At 37.0% G+C, this 14,828-nt stretch overlaps 1 long non-coding RNA gene across 1 annotated transcript; it reads right to left on the bottom strand.

Moving 5' to 3' along the window:
- Nucleotides 1-2,909: 2,909 nt before the first annotated feature.
- LOC135422441 (uncharacterized) lies at nucleotides 2,910-12,327 on the bottom strand. Its single transcript, XR_010434482.1, has 3 exons — nucleotides 12,176-12,327; nucleotides 9,010-9,167; nucleotides 2,910-5,640 (listed from the first exon to the last, which is right to left on the bottom strand). It is a non-coding gene; the product is annotated as an uncharacterized LOC135422441 (long non-coding RNA).
- Nucleotides 12,328-14,828: the final 2,501 nt, after the last annotated feature.

The raw sequence follows: 14,828 nt of genomic DNA, 5'->3' as shown, positions 1-14,828 counted from the left end.
TTTGCAATTGTATTTGGCTAAAAAACAATGGAGCTTTCAGCATATCTAGAGTTTCCAAACAAAAGTGAATGTTCAGGTTTGTTGCTTCTGTAAGAACAGATTTTTAGAGCACTGTTGTTTTGACATGAATAATGCTAACTTTGATGACATCAAGCTCTTCAGTTTGCCCTCTAGCAGTGACATCATCCATCCCTACAATAATTACAGTAACAACTAGAAGCTCTGCAGCAGGGTTTTCTGGTGCATATGGTAGTGCACAGTAGTGCACATGGAGCACTTTTCAGCTCAGTCAGCAACTACCTCCTCTTACTGAGTTGATTTTGTTCTGGAACTTATTTATTCACAGGCCTGAATATTGCACACATTGGGTTAGCACAGTATAGCCATCTGACTTCCAGAATAACATTGGCTCACCCTGGAGCACTTATAGTCATTTGTACCTGTAATGTAATTTGATCCAAATGATAATATTTCTTCTCACTTAAATACATTTTCTTAGATGTGGTAAGATACAGAAAGCAGAATAACATATGCACTGTATTTGGGGGAAAAAAAAGGAAAATCTATTTAGTTCAAAAATTCTTAAGTTTGGATTAAACTCCAAAAGACAACAGTTACATTTCTAAATTTTTCTCCACAAATAAAAAATGCTAAAACTTCTACTCTACGAAGAATAATAATGATTTACCATGCTGGAATTTGAAATGGATGGGTAGAGGCTGGCCCATACAAACCCATGTTGAGGTGCTGTCAGCAATATTGCTTAGGATTGTATAGCATTTCTTACAAAGATGGGGATGAAAGATGGAAATTTACCTATTAACAGCTAACTTTATTAATGTAGACAATAATGCTTGTTCATCAGAAGTTGCCAAGTATTAAAACTCAAATAAATAAACATGAGTTGCTATTGAAATAACACATCACTTGAACTATTACATTACATGGTCTCTTCTATGACTAGGCAACTTCACCTCCAAAAGCATTATAGCACTGGTAAGACCTGCAATACCATGTCTAGGAGATCAGGTGCAATTGGAAAGACAGTTAAAAAGACCAAGTCCTGTTGTGCTAATTTCTGTAATTTCTCTTAGTAGAATGGCACTACTTCCTCTCCTGAGACTAACAGTACATTTTCAAATTTTTCCATCAGGCAGACCGACTTTCCAGTACCTTTTAAAATATCTGTAGAGAGATGAAAGATACAATTTATCAGTTCAAGTAGATACAGGCAAACCAAAATTGTCCTGGCTCCATCTCTCTATATATTTAGCTGGAGTCATGTCCATGTCAAAAAAGGTAATTTCTCTGTGCTTTGTTTACAGCAGCTAAATCTCTTGCTCTGTTCCTATAGGGAGTCCTTGATTTCAGAGCAGATAGAAATTCTGCTAGTTCATCTACCCTATAAACTATGGAAAGAAAAGTTGCAAAATGCAGAATGATCATAAAGTTTTATCCTTAGGAAGATGAGAATAAAAATATATATGAACTGAAAAACCTGTAACTCAAGGCCAAAATAGGTAAGCATATGCCCTGCATTCTCTAAAATACGAGTCATGACAGCATTTGGATAAATAATTACAGGAAGACTAGCAAAATCTTGTAATCCCCACAACTACTGAGCTGTCTGAGGTAATTTCCAGTAATTCTTGGAAGTGGAGCTCCTTCATTCTCTCCACTCCAAGGTATTCTCAAAGTATCTCCTGTCTGCTCTTCAGAAAGCAGCAAGAGCTGAAGCAGATCTGAAGGTAGATTCTTGTTCAGAATCTTTGAACCACAAGCACTCAAGATTAAAATGGATGTGATTAGTAAATTACTGCTTGTTGTACACCAGTTTCTTCACTTGTTTAATTAGAATACATATACAGAAATACTTTTACAGAATGGGCCACCTCCTCCAGGGCAGTCAAATGAACAATTCAGACATAGCATGTTACACTTGTATATAGATGAGACCATTTGCCACTGGTATAAGCAGCCCTTCATGAGAATCTTGTGTATCCTCTGTAATATTCTGGTGGAAAAGAGCCTTATCAATCCAGTTATGCACAACAGACTCTTCTTTTCTTAGTAAAGGAAGATGTGGATCAAAAACACTGTAGTCTCAAAGACTCTTCAAATAAGCATACGGAAATCTCCTTTTAACAAATGCAGGCCTAACTTTCAATTCACTCAGTTCACTTGAATCTTTGGAAAGAAGAAGTTGGCAAAGAAGGGTAATATTAAGCCATATCATGTGTAGTTAGACTATCTCCAGCATAGTTATTGAGTTGTCTTCTCTTGTATTTGCTCTCACCTCTAAACTACTGGTAGGATGGAGGTGAAGGACAACAAAGATACTAAACTACAGTGAGTGGTATAAGCTTACTTTTACATATTTTAACCACCGAAGATATTTGGCCGTAGATGTGAACAAAATGTGTCTTTAATCCCCTCAACTCTTCATTTTAATCACCATACTCAACTTCAGTGTTCAAAGTAAATTCTAAGAAAACTGGAAATGCTATAGGAATGGTCATAGAATAGTATGGTTTGGGGAGGTTTCTAATAATAAAATCTAATTTTGAAAATGAGCTCTTCTGTCAAGAAATGGTTGAGATGGTCCTGAAGCTGTTCTTTCTCTTCTTCTTGGAGATGCTTTTGTCTCCCACCATGTGCTTACATGTTCATTGAGCCCCAGTAAATGTTACTGTGACAGGACTGCTCATGATTTTCCCTAAGTCTGAATGAGTGTATATGAGGGAGGAAGGAGGGGAACTGTGCATAGCTGGGCAATATTCCATTCTCAAAGCAATTCTCAAAGCAGTCTTTCATTTATATGCTAAGCAGTTGATGTAAAACTGACAGCAAGTTAACACAGCAAACGGAAAAGACACTCTGAGATCCAGTCTTTTGACAAAGCCTTTTTTTTCTTTTTTTTTTCTTGAGAAAGGACAATCTATATGTTTCATCATGTGTAATTTGTAAAGTAATTCCATCATGTTCTAAGGAAGATAGAAGCAAGAGAAAGCATCTTGAAGACTGATGGCATAATGTTAGTCTAACCAAAGCATGCAGTAGAAATGTTAAATAGCCTGAGCAGGAAAGAAAAACCAAAAGAACTATGCTTCTGCATACTCATGTGATGTCCCACTAACCACTAGCAGAGTCTAAAGGATCAGTCTCAAAAGTTATCTTAAATACAGAAGCAGTTAAAATAAGCATAATCTTAATAAAAATGTAAATTCCATAATATTTGGTTATTTGGTACTTTTATGACACTTTTCCTATCATGAAAATCTATGTTTATAGATTCTTTTGCTTTTAAATCTTCTCTGGTGACAAAACCAGGTTTAGATAATCTGGTGAATGCTAAGCATATCATTCCATAAATCAAATCCAATATTTTTGCATAGTGGATGGGCAGCTCCACCAAGTGTTTACAAACCATTGTGTTGTGTGGTTTTTTGGTACAAGAACCTAGTCCTAGGCGGGAAGGAAATGTCTTGGTACACACTAGATAGAGTACTTGGCAGCAAAATAGTGGCATGAGAAACAAGCACAATGCGAAAAACAGTTTATGTAAGCACCACAGGCTTCTCTTGCAATGAAACATAAGAGACAAAAGCTAAGGGACAAAGTATTTCCTTACGTGCATTAATTATTAGTAGCAGGGCATTGGGGAAACTCTTCAAGATGAATTTAAATTTGAAATACAATCTGCTATAAAGACAGAAGTAGATTTCTTCCAAGTTAGCATCATCTAGGGAAAGCAAGCACCAAAACAAAAAAAAGAAAAAAGAAAAGAAAAAAATAAAAAGGCTTTGTCAAAAGACTGGACAGCTTTTTGGGTACTGTAGAGAAGCTATTTTGTGTATGCAGAGATCATTGGAGGCCTTGGTGTACCCATAGACATCCTCAGACATATAATTCCATGTGCTGAACTCTATTTTGGTTAAAAAATTTCTTGAGGTATCTGGAGTTAAGAGGGATTTCTGAGTAGCGACAAACCTACAAGCATAATGATTTGTGGAGATGTCAAAGCCATAAGAGTGCTAACTCAGTATCAACAGTGGCAAATCTTTCAAAACAAGACCAAGGTCACCCAGCTGCTGCAGGGCAGGGTAAACTGCCACAGTTACTTTAGGAACTGATAATACAGGGCGTGTAGAAGCAACATCCCCTCTCCTGGCAACTGCTGACCGGAGAATCCCCGGCATGTTCTATGAAAGCAGGTAGACTTCTTGAACCCTAGGAATCTCTCCATCTTTACATCTCTCTTCACATCAACTTAAGCTACAGCCCGGTCGGCACTAAGAAAGGCTGAGTCACAACCTCCTGCAGATTACTGGGAGCAGTCTGCCACCTACTGCCTAGACAAGCTCTCGGTGTTTGCAGCTTCCCACCTAAATCGCAAGAAAACTTGTTTAAATGGGATCCAGCCCACTTTGATGCCTCCGAATCTGGAGCCAAATTCATCTTGGATGTTAAGAGGCCAGTTCTGCCCTTCCAGAACTAACTTCTTTTTTAAAGGGGTAGAAAAGATATTATTAACAATTTTCTTCTAGATAACATGCAGGAAGTTGATAGGCAAGTTAGTGTCAAAAGAAGAGATCTTGCTGCCTCAGAAAATAGCAGACTTCACTACACTTGGCTCAGGGATTAACCAGCGATTTTTTTTTTCACAGACAAGAACCTCAGTCATGTTCAATGGCAAAACATCAGAGGATGATTATGTTTTTCTGACCTCCTCTTAACCTGTGTTCATTTTAATCTGTGCTTAACTCCTGTAGTCAGCTAGTACAACAGAACCCACAAATGGAAAAACAGAGAAAAAACATCTTTGATCAGTGTAGCTGTTGATTCCAAGCTTATCTGTGCTATATTAAATTTCCATGCTGACTAGACTTTCCACCAGCATTTTCTCACTTCTTGGTGGTTACAATGACTGATCTAACCCATCATATCTGACCACTCAGTCTGGCTGCACGAATTTCAGCTGGGGATTTTTCAACGTTTTGTCATCTGAAGTCAGATGCTGTTGCCACACACAGATACAAGCTTTCCATCACAAATCAATGAAGAACATACTTATTCTAGAAACAGCTGTTTCAGACCCAGCAAGCTTGAAACTTTGTAGTTTTCTAATTTTGGGAAAATCTAGAACATAAAAATTCTAAACCCTCAAGCTGTTAATGGACATGACTGTAGTAACTTGAGAAATGACTCATGGCAAGGAAATTCCCACCTCCAAATTCTCCTTTGAGATCTTGTACTAGTGTAACTGCTGAAAATTATGATACAATAAAAGTCAGTTTATTGTTGCAATAAATTTATACTGCTTTTAATAGTAATAATCACACTAAAAAAGGCACTTCTTGAGGTAGCTGAAGTTAATGATCAGGAACTGGTTACTGACTTTGTGTTGCCTTCTGTAGTACAGAGCAATGCTGCTTGAAGTACACTCAACACATGAAGAACAGACAAAAAAAGTACATACAAGATCAAAAATAGTGAAGAGAATGTGAAGATATGCAATATACTTGCAGCCACCTTCTGGAAATCCTCACCTGTGTGCTTCCTCATCACACATGCAGAGTTCCACTGACTGATCACTCACACCAAGAGCACTTGAATAAGCAAAGGCTTGCAGAGGTAGGTCTGCCTAGATAGTAAGGACATGAGCAGTGAAACAAGGAACAACATGGTAAGCTGCAAATATCTCAAATTTTGGGCAGGGCTATTAAGTCTCTCTAGGACCTTGAGAGGAAGAAATAAATCCTCCTGGGGGAAAAAAACCTAAAACCAATCCACAATGAAACAGTAATATATATTTATATATATATATATATATATATATATATATATATGCATAAGGATGCCTGAAGCCAGTAGCTATCTCAGGACCTGAAAATAAAAGGAAACAGAATCCTATGTGATAAGCTTGTTACAATTTGCAACATTGTCAAACACAGCTTTAGGGTTTTTTTAGGGGTTTTCTTTTAATCAGCAAAGTCCATGCTGTGCCTCTGTTTACTGGTTGAACTAAAATAAATTTAGGGCCAAACTGAACAGTTTGTCTTTTATCTGCCATGTGCTGAGTCATCACTTTGCGCTTCTGTCAAAAGCTATATTAGTGTTCCTAAAAAACTGAGTGCACCAGATCTCTAAGCACTGGTCACAGAGAAAAATGAGTTTTATTCAAAGACATTATTGCTAGCCACTTTTACATAAGAAAAGAACAGAAGATAAATAAATAAAATACTACATTTTCTCTCAAGGACTACCAAAATGCTTAGTTTATTCAAATACAATGAACTAACAATTCAGTTTTAGGCTATTTCTATATAAAATATGCTGTATACCTTATTGACTTCAATCTTATTTCTGCATAGAAACATTTTCTTCTAAGGGTCAGGTCACTTCAGATTATAAGATGCACATTGAAGTAATTAATCAGCATATCTGGTGTTATGCAAATAATTACCTCTTCATAAAAGATTCAGTTTGAACATGTTCAGTTCAAAAAAGGCTTAGTGCCTTTTTTGCTAACAAATCACTTGTTTTTTCAGATTGTGAGGGGAAAGTATTGGTGAAAAGCTTGAACAATTACGAAATTGATTTATATATGCATGAATTTTATTCTTGACACTCTAATGGTGGGAGATATTCCTCTTTTCAAAATGGAATTTAGACTAAAAGCAGAAACAAAAGAATTCTGAGCTTGTAGGATAGAGAATATAGTCCTTTTCATTGCCGCTACAACATCACCTCAATTGAGGGACAGTTCAAGCATTTTTAAACTTAGTGTACCCTCCTCTCAAGAGGATAGCACTTACTTGCTAACCCACTAATTAAATAAGCACACTAGCTAATTTCAGTTCACTGTTAAGTAATTTCTCAAACAACTGATTAATTCATATAATCCAAACTGTTTTATTAGTATAATACAATAATAACTTCTTATTTTCCATAAATTAAGAGGTGTAAATAAGGATATATTCAAGTTTCTTTTCTTACATGCCTCTCTGCCATACACTAAAAATGGGACAGCAGAAGTTCAGGGAAATTTGGCCAAAAAACAAACTAGCACTAAATATGGTTACATAAGTATCCATATGCTTATGCTTAAAAACTACAGCATATGCCTCATATACCATTTGATGGTCACGATCTATGTCAAAGCAAAGCAAAAAGTGTGGGAAGATAATATGGATAATATACTGCCTGAAATGGATGTTAGAGGGAGTGTTAACTTGCTACATGTATTTTTGCCTTGCTTCTTGTGCTTGCTCAGATTCATCTACTTCTGTTTTCCATTAATTCAGCCAAATGACCCAGTGATCTGGATATTAAAGATGAAATACTCTTTCATCATTGGAAGCTGAAATACCAGTATCTCTGCAATACTGAGAAATAGGTAAGGGAATCCTTGATTCCGTCATATTAGAAAAACGAAACCAGTAACAGCATGAGGAAAATGAAGGTGAAACTGTAAAGACCCAAGAAAAAATATCTACCAACTCAAAAGAAAACAGAAATTTCCAAATCACTGCTTCTGCTTATTACAGGAAACAGGAAAGAGCCTGAAAACCATGCTGACCGATGCTCTTTTTATGACTCACTGTGTCCAGAATTCTTACACTGTAGATGTCATTCAATAACAAGGGAAAGGCAAACTATTAGCTTCTCTATGTCCCATGTTTGCAATGCTGTTTAGCATTATTGCAGTATAATGCTACATTCTCCTTCTGTTGTTAACATGGATGTAATCTGATTACCACTGTAAATAACTCATCACCCCAGCTTCATAAGCATCTGTGCCCGTCTCTTCAAAGCCTTCTTCCAAAGAGAGGGTGTGTTGCCTAGTAATATGCCCCACCCTCATTCAGACCAGCACTAGTGATCACTAGTATTGCACAGAGAATTTAATACATTTCTCACATAAATGACCAAACTTCTTGCCTGTGAACAATGAGGGTGAGAATATGCCTATAGGGAATACCAGTGAGCCCACTTACATGGGTTCAATCATTTTATTTTTCTCCATGGGCTCCGCCATATCATTATTTGCAGGTGCACCAACAATGATTCACGTGGCAAAGACAGTGTCTTAATCTGCTGCCTTTTCCTGCCAAGATGAATGATCAGGTCCAAGGTTCAGCAAAAAGCCTCCTCAGTGCACTCCCCAAATCTCAGCAGCCACTCACCTCTGTTTGTCTGGATCCTGCTTGCTCCAGGTCTCCTTGGTGCTACGGGGACAAGGAGGTCAGTGACTTATGTGCCAGCTGGAGCTTGTTGGCCCTGAAGTACCAAGGAGACTTGGCTGCCTGCCCTGACCTACAGGTTCTGGTCCATCCAACAGTCTGAGATGGCAGGAGGCTTTAATGTTTTAATACCAGAATTACTTATTTGTAGATATTTGACATTACACTGGATACTTATTTAGAAGAGTGATGCAGCATTATGCTGAAATCACAACACAAACATGACACAATGATTGTCAAGGACTCTAGTATTTCACTGAAATCAAGTCCTGAAAGTTGTCAGAGGGAAAAGGAGAGCCTGCATTATGTTGGTTGCTATTTGGAGATTCAGAATCAAGGACTGGGTAGGGTAATTGTCCATGACCTTTCAGATCTGAGATCTGTCTGCATTGAGGGGAGGCACAGCTCCCAGGATCAAGGTTTTTTCTGTCTCTATCAGGAGTTTCAGGTTTAAATACCAATTAAGTCAGATGCACCTTCTGCCATCAGTGTGTGACATGCCAGCTCTGCCATGCAGGGACAACCAGAGCTTTGTGTGCCACTCTTTGCAGTAGGAAGTTACACCAAGATGTAAAGCTATGCATAGGAATATAGTCTAAAATACCATTGCTGATGATTTTTAGGCATTCTGACTGAAGTGAGGTGAAAGCAAAATCACTACAGTTAATTTTCACTTTTCCATGGCAAAAAGGGACAGGGGTAGGGAGAGAGCAGCTTAAGTTAAGCTGTGTATACTACAAACCACATATACACAAGGCTATACTAAACTTTGAAATAGTTGTAAACAGTTTCTGCGAAGAGCAGGGGTAGATATTAAGCAGCAGCATCCAAAATGTGCAAAGCAGCAGGTGTTGGGCAGCCCATTTTCTGTGCCATGGTGCTGGAGCCAGGGGTGTCTGGTGAAACCTCATAACGAAACAACTGAAAGTTTTGAGAAGTTGAACACAGCTCAGTAAAATAGCTTTTGAACTGATGTGGACTTCCTGACTGCCAGTAAACAGATAATTACATTCTTTGTTTTATTATTAAATTATGTTGTTTAATTGAACTTTTATAAAACCAAAATACATTTTTTTAAAATCCATCATGAAAATGTGTTCTGCTTGTGGATCCTGCATATAGGGAATTAAGCTATTGTTGGTAGTGGGGGTCTCTCACCAGTACACAGATAATGCTTGAGATTAAATTGTTATAAAAACAATACAACTTCCACATATTATAAAAATTTGATCTTTCAGCCAGAAGCCCTTTCATTGCTGCTGCTGTTATTAGTAGTGATCTATTCACAGAAGAATTAGAGTTGGGGAATATTATCAGGCCACAAAATGTTCTTTTTGCTTCTGCAAAACCACCTTGCAGATGTATCATTCATAAATGGTTAGTCTGCATTTCTCAGCTACCAGAGTCATTCTAAATGGTAAAAAGCATACCACTGGACTATGGGAAGGTTTTTAAAATAAAAAAAAGAAAAATGAAAGAAAGAATCCTTCTGATTCACATTCTTTCTCACATGGCTATGATTTCAAAGGCTTGGCCTTCAAGTTATGTCATTATAATCTCCTCTGTTCTTCTCTGTGTTTCATGGACAATTTTTGATGGTAGAAAGACCGGATATTCTCAAGAACATTCTTATTCTCTGAAAATAGTAAGACTTTTCTGACTCTCTGAGGAACTGTGGGCAAGATAAAGAATTCCTTTGTTGCTTTGTCCACAATTATTTCTGTTGGGCATTGTAATCTCACTCATTTCTAATTCTGGGATTTGTCCCCAGGCTAGGGAATCAGAGAATTTGTACTTACTTTTCCTCTACATGCTGTACAGGTTGCAGTGGGGAGTCAAGAATATATAAGTGACTTCATAACTCTTGCTGATGAAAACTGTATTGCATAAGGAGAGAACCTGTTGTTTGGTTTTCAGAGGTCCTTTTGATTTAGATGACCAAACTTAAATACCTGGAAGGCACTGCAGCTATAGATACATTCAAGGAATAACACTGTGATTCTGAGTAGTTCTACCAAAACATTCCTATGACTGAATTTTCCTACTGTCCTACTAATTCACTCTGCTCCTGAAATATTTCAGTGTTCAGAATTACTTTTTTTGGATTTTTTTTTTCTTTTTTTGTTACACTAATTGCTGAACATAAATCTTGGCCACTCTGTCAATGTCCAGTTTCTCAAATTAGTAGCATTCCTAGTCCCGAGCTAGCATTTGAATTTAACTTAGCCCTTTCAATAAGCATCAAACTGTAACAAATAAATTGACAAAGAAGTTGACAATTCCATGTCTTAAGTATGGGAATTTCATAAGATTGGAGCAGTTCTTAAATATATAAGACATGTAAAACATGGCATGACACACTGTCACATAGATCAAGAAGTTGAAGAAGCCTGCAAGGTACCTGTCATCTGTTTTGGTTCTCCTGTCCATAAAAAGAGACAGGGAGAGATCAATTTTGCTGCCTTTTTTTTTAGAGGAGAAGTGTGTTTTTGTTAAAAAAAATGCATATTTTTTAAAGGTTGTGCTGGGATATTTGGACATTATACACAAGACTATACAGAAAAAGAATCATTAATGTACTTTCAACTAGTCAAATATTAGAAGCAGAAGGATGTTGTGAAAATAAATTAATTCATGCTCCTAGAGCACTCAGTGTACTGAAGAATGCCACAGAAATGTCAATATGGAAATGAGTAAATCTGAGGCTTGAATAATAGAGTTGGCATAGTATACACTAAATAAATCTTGGGCCAGCAAAATGAGCAATGTGAATAGAAGACAGTATAGCATGCATGTGTATTCAATGAGTCCTTTCATATTCTGGAGAAGATAAGGCAAAGTTCCCATGGAAAAATATAGTACATAAGCAAGCAACTATTTGCAAAGGTAATCCTAATCTTCTGGAATTTTTTAACTCTTAAATACTTTTGGTTTTACAATGACAATATTGCATAGTTGTTTATGTGTGTAAATGTATAATTCTCCAGGTTTATTTTAAGACTCTACATAATTATGATGTGGGATTATATCATATATCACATCTAGATCTGCAACACAGATCTCTGACAAGAATATTAACAGTAACTAAAACCAGAATTAAGTTGGCATCCACTAAAGGGATATTAAACACCTATGAGCAATAGTTTTCTCAGCCTGAGTTATCCTGCAGAAATTGTGGGTCCTAGTTTAGCTGACTATTGTGTGCTGCCTCTTTTGTCCTGTCTTTTTCAGCCTGTTGCTCTGTTAAACCCTTTCTCCTGCCCCTTTCTTCTACATTTGATTCTTCCTAGCACCCTATGTTGATTCAGCTTCTATTCCTCAGTTCAGTCCCTGTCTCCTTCTCTAGACATTCCCAGTCCTTCTTCTCAGCTACTTGTATCATTAACAGTGTTTCTCTATGCCAGGTCTAGGTATTTCAAGGTATTTCCTTACTCTTCTCCTTTTGCTTTCCCTCTTCTGTCAGTTGTCTGTATCAGTCTTCTGGAGAAGAAGTCCTCTTCTCCCTACCTAGGCACTTGTTCTGTTAATATTAGAATTTTCCAAAATCATAGCCTCACAGTGCTTCCTATCTTCCCAGTTCTCAGGTCTAACCTGTCAAAGCTGACTGATCACCACTTTTCTCTCTCAGCTGTTCAACATCTTTGTCCATCCCATGATTCCCAAATGCAAAACCCACTCCTACCACATCAGCCTCAGCTAGCACCTGCTCTCCAGTTCTGGCCCTCTTTTCCTATGTTCCAACTTTTATTTTGCCTTGGCCCCTTGTCTTTCTCACAGTCTACTCCTTCTTGAATGCCTCTGCATGTTTCAGACCATGCCACTGCATGGGCTATGGGTCAACAGTGGAAAGAAATATTGACTGGGACATCTGCAGTACCTTCTGTCACAAAACGGTCCCCAAGAGCCAGATATTTCAAAGAGCAGTTTACCTTAAGCAGGCTTAGGTAAGTTTACCTAAGCTGAAGAGCCCCCATGATGAACCAAGTACATGGAAATTTTCACTGTCGTATTTTATCAAGGTTTCCACTGAAAATATGTGTACAGAGCTTTTTCAGATGCATACAACCTGGCTAAATGCAATGAAAAAAGAAGGTAGTTAAAGACTTGCTCTATGAAATAGTTGCTGTTTTCTTTCACATGCAACAAACAATACATTTCTCCTTTGAAAAAATATAACCACACTTTTTAAATATATTGTCATTCTCTTAGTAGCTGTTACATCATTGTGAATTGTTATTTAGTTCCATGAAAAGACTCATTTTACTATGAATGACATCTGAGATATTAAGTAAATCTGTTATATTCACTTTTCTTACACCAGATGCACCCACATAAACTACTAACACTGGGTTGCAACTAATATTGGAACCTACCTATTGGAAGGCAAAAGAGTTAAAAGATAATCTGTAGGTTATCTTTCAAACACACACCAAAAAGACCAGGTTACACAGGCCTGTAGGTGGATGAAGAGATCAAAAGTTGTTATGGGAGTATTTACCGCTCATATGTTCATGCCAAAATTAAAGCATTATCCAAACAAGAGTTATTGTAGTTACAAGGAAAGCTATGAATATGAATACAGATTGGCATGAATCACTTTATTGAGGGTTATTATTAGTAATTCAACAAAATTTATCATGAAGCTAATTAGCTTAGGCTACAGGTACTATCAAGCTATTAGCGGAGATAACGAGTTATCATTAGATGAGTCTACCAGGAAATTTAGAATTATTAAAAGCGAGCATCCAGAAGTTACCTTTTAATTAATGGCACAGAGAAGATAAATTATCAATACTATCTGCATGTATTTTTAGACAAAATATGTCAAGATACATAAAAATTTGATGTGAGCTTTGAACTGCTGGCAAATTGTCAGCATAGTCTTAATGTATCTTTGGGATAACAAAGAGTAGAAGACTGATGCAGTAATGTGGGTCTGATTTTCCCGAAGGCCCTCTGTGTAACCTGCATTTTGGCATCTGCAACAAATTAGGAGTAAAAGTGACGAGATTCAGGACAGAGGTTTTCAAAGGCATGCTATTTAATTAGTTTCGGGTGGGACTTGTACATTTCCCTCCCCCTTGTCCCTTTCAAAATCTTTCTGTTACCCTCTCTCAGTCAAGTCCTATGATTTAGTCATCAAAGGATATTGTTATTGTTATTTGGTCATCTAAAAATTACAATTAGTAAGTATATTTCCTCTTAATTATCCTAAATTTATACTAAGCTGTGGTGTACCACTTAGATCCACTCTTTAAGAAGGCTGGACAGATCCTCATTACTTCATGGTAGAAAAACAGTAGTCGATCTCAGAGTGGATGGTCCTGCACTCTCCAAATATGTTGTGAATAAAAAGGTGATGTAACTATTCCCAGTTCTAATGGGAACTTATTTTCTTGTAAGACAAGGAAGGGTGGAAGAATCTCACCTTTCTCCAAACAGATGACACAAAATTCTGCCCCATCATTCGAGACAGTATTAGGAAAGGAAGTTAATTTGTCCTTTGCTTGCTGCTTGCAGGCTAGGTAGAAACTTGTTCTTTGTTATTGCTGTAAACCACAGTATATCTGCTTTAAAAATATCAGGATCTCTGCTATTATAGGTTGTATTTACAATCGTTGTATTTACTGTTGCTGCAGAGAATCCTAGCACTGGCTCTCTCCTGTATCCGTACTGTAGTGTGCTTGAAGAATTCAGCCAATCCTAAACCAGTCTGTCAGAACAGGTGCTGATCACCAAAATAGCTGGTGGAGTATTAATTATTTAGTAGTGGACCAGAACTCTTCCTTCCTTCCAGACTTCAATAATAGGATGGTAAGGAGAGACCTTGCTCTCCAGATTGGAGATGGCCCGAACTCTTTTGGAAATTAAAGTATTTGAACAGACAAGGTCAGATTGACATTTGCAGTACTTCAGATGAAAGATTTAGAAGAAAGAAATATGGATTTGCTTCTCCAAAGCAATTTAACATTTTATCTTTCAAGAAGGCATCAAAACTGTGTTTTGTTATTCTTATTTTAATAATGATAATTGCTCTAATATGATTCCTGACTCTGTAAGTGACTGGGAAAACCAAGGGCGAAACACTACCTGTGTCAGACACAGCTAATAATAAATCTACCATTGGCATTAATGGAGTGAGGATTTTGTTCACTTTCTTTTTTATAGCTTTTTAAAATAAAATTGTAAACTTTTGTATTGGAAGAAGGTGTTAAACCCACAGCTTTTGTATTCCAGATTTCCACAAACCTTAAGGAAAACAGAAAAATGAGACCCTATCTCTAAAAATATAGAGTAGTATCATATCCTAAGAAAAAAACAAGCAAACTAGAATGCTGTTGTCTGCATATAGTGTAATTTCACACATGCTTTACAATTAAACAGTTATGAAATCCTGGTCTACTTTAATCTCTGAAAGATATTGTACCATGTCGTACAACATAATTTCCATTACTGCCTGTCTGAACTGCTAAACACACATTTCTTGTTTTATTTTTCTCTGAATAATAGTTTCAAAATTATTATTTCACTTTCTCTCATATTTTCTCAATCTTAATCTGTGTCCTCCTTTCCTTTTATCAA

The sequence above is a fragment of the Pseudopipra pipra genome, chromosome 1 (genome assembly GCF_036250125.1).
Source record: "Pseudopipra pipra isolate bDixPip1 chromosome 1, bDixPip1.hap1, whole genome shotgun sequence".
NCBI lineage: Eukaryota > Metazoa > Chordata > Aves > Passeriformes > Pipridae > Pseudopipra > Pseudopipra pipra.
This window is presented reverse-complemented; position numbering and strand designations above follow the sequence as displayed.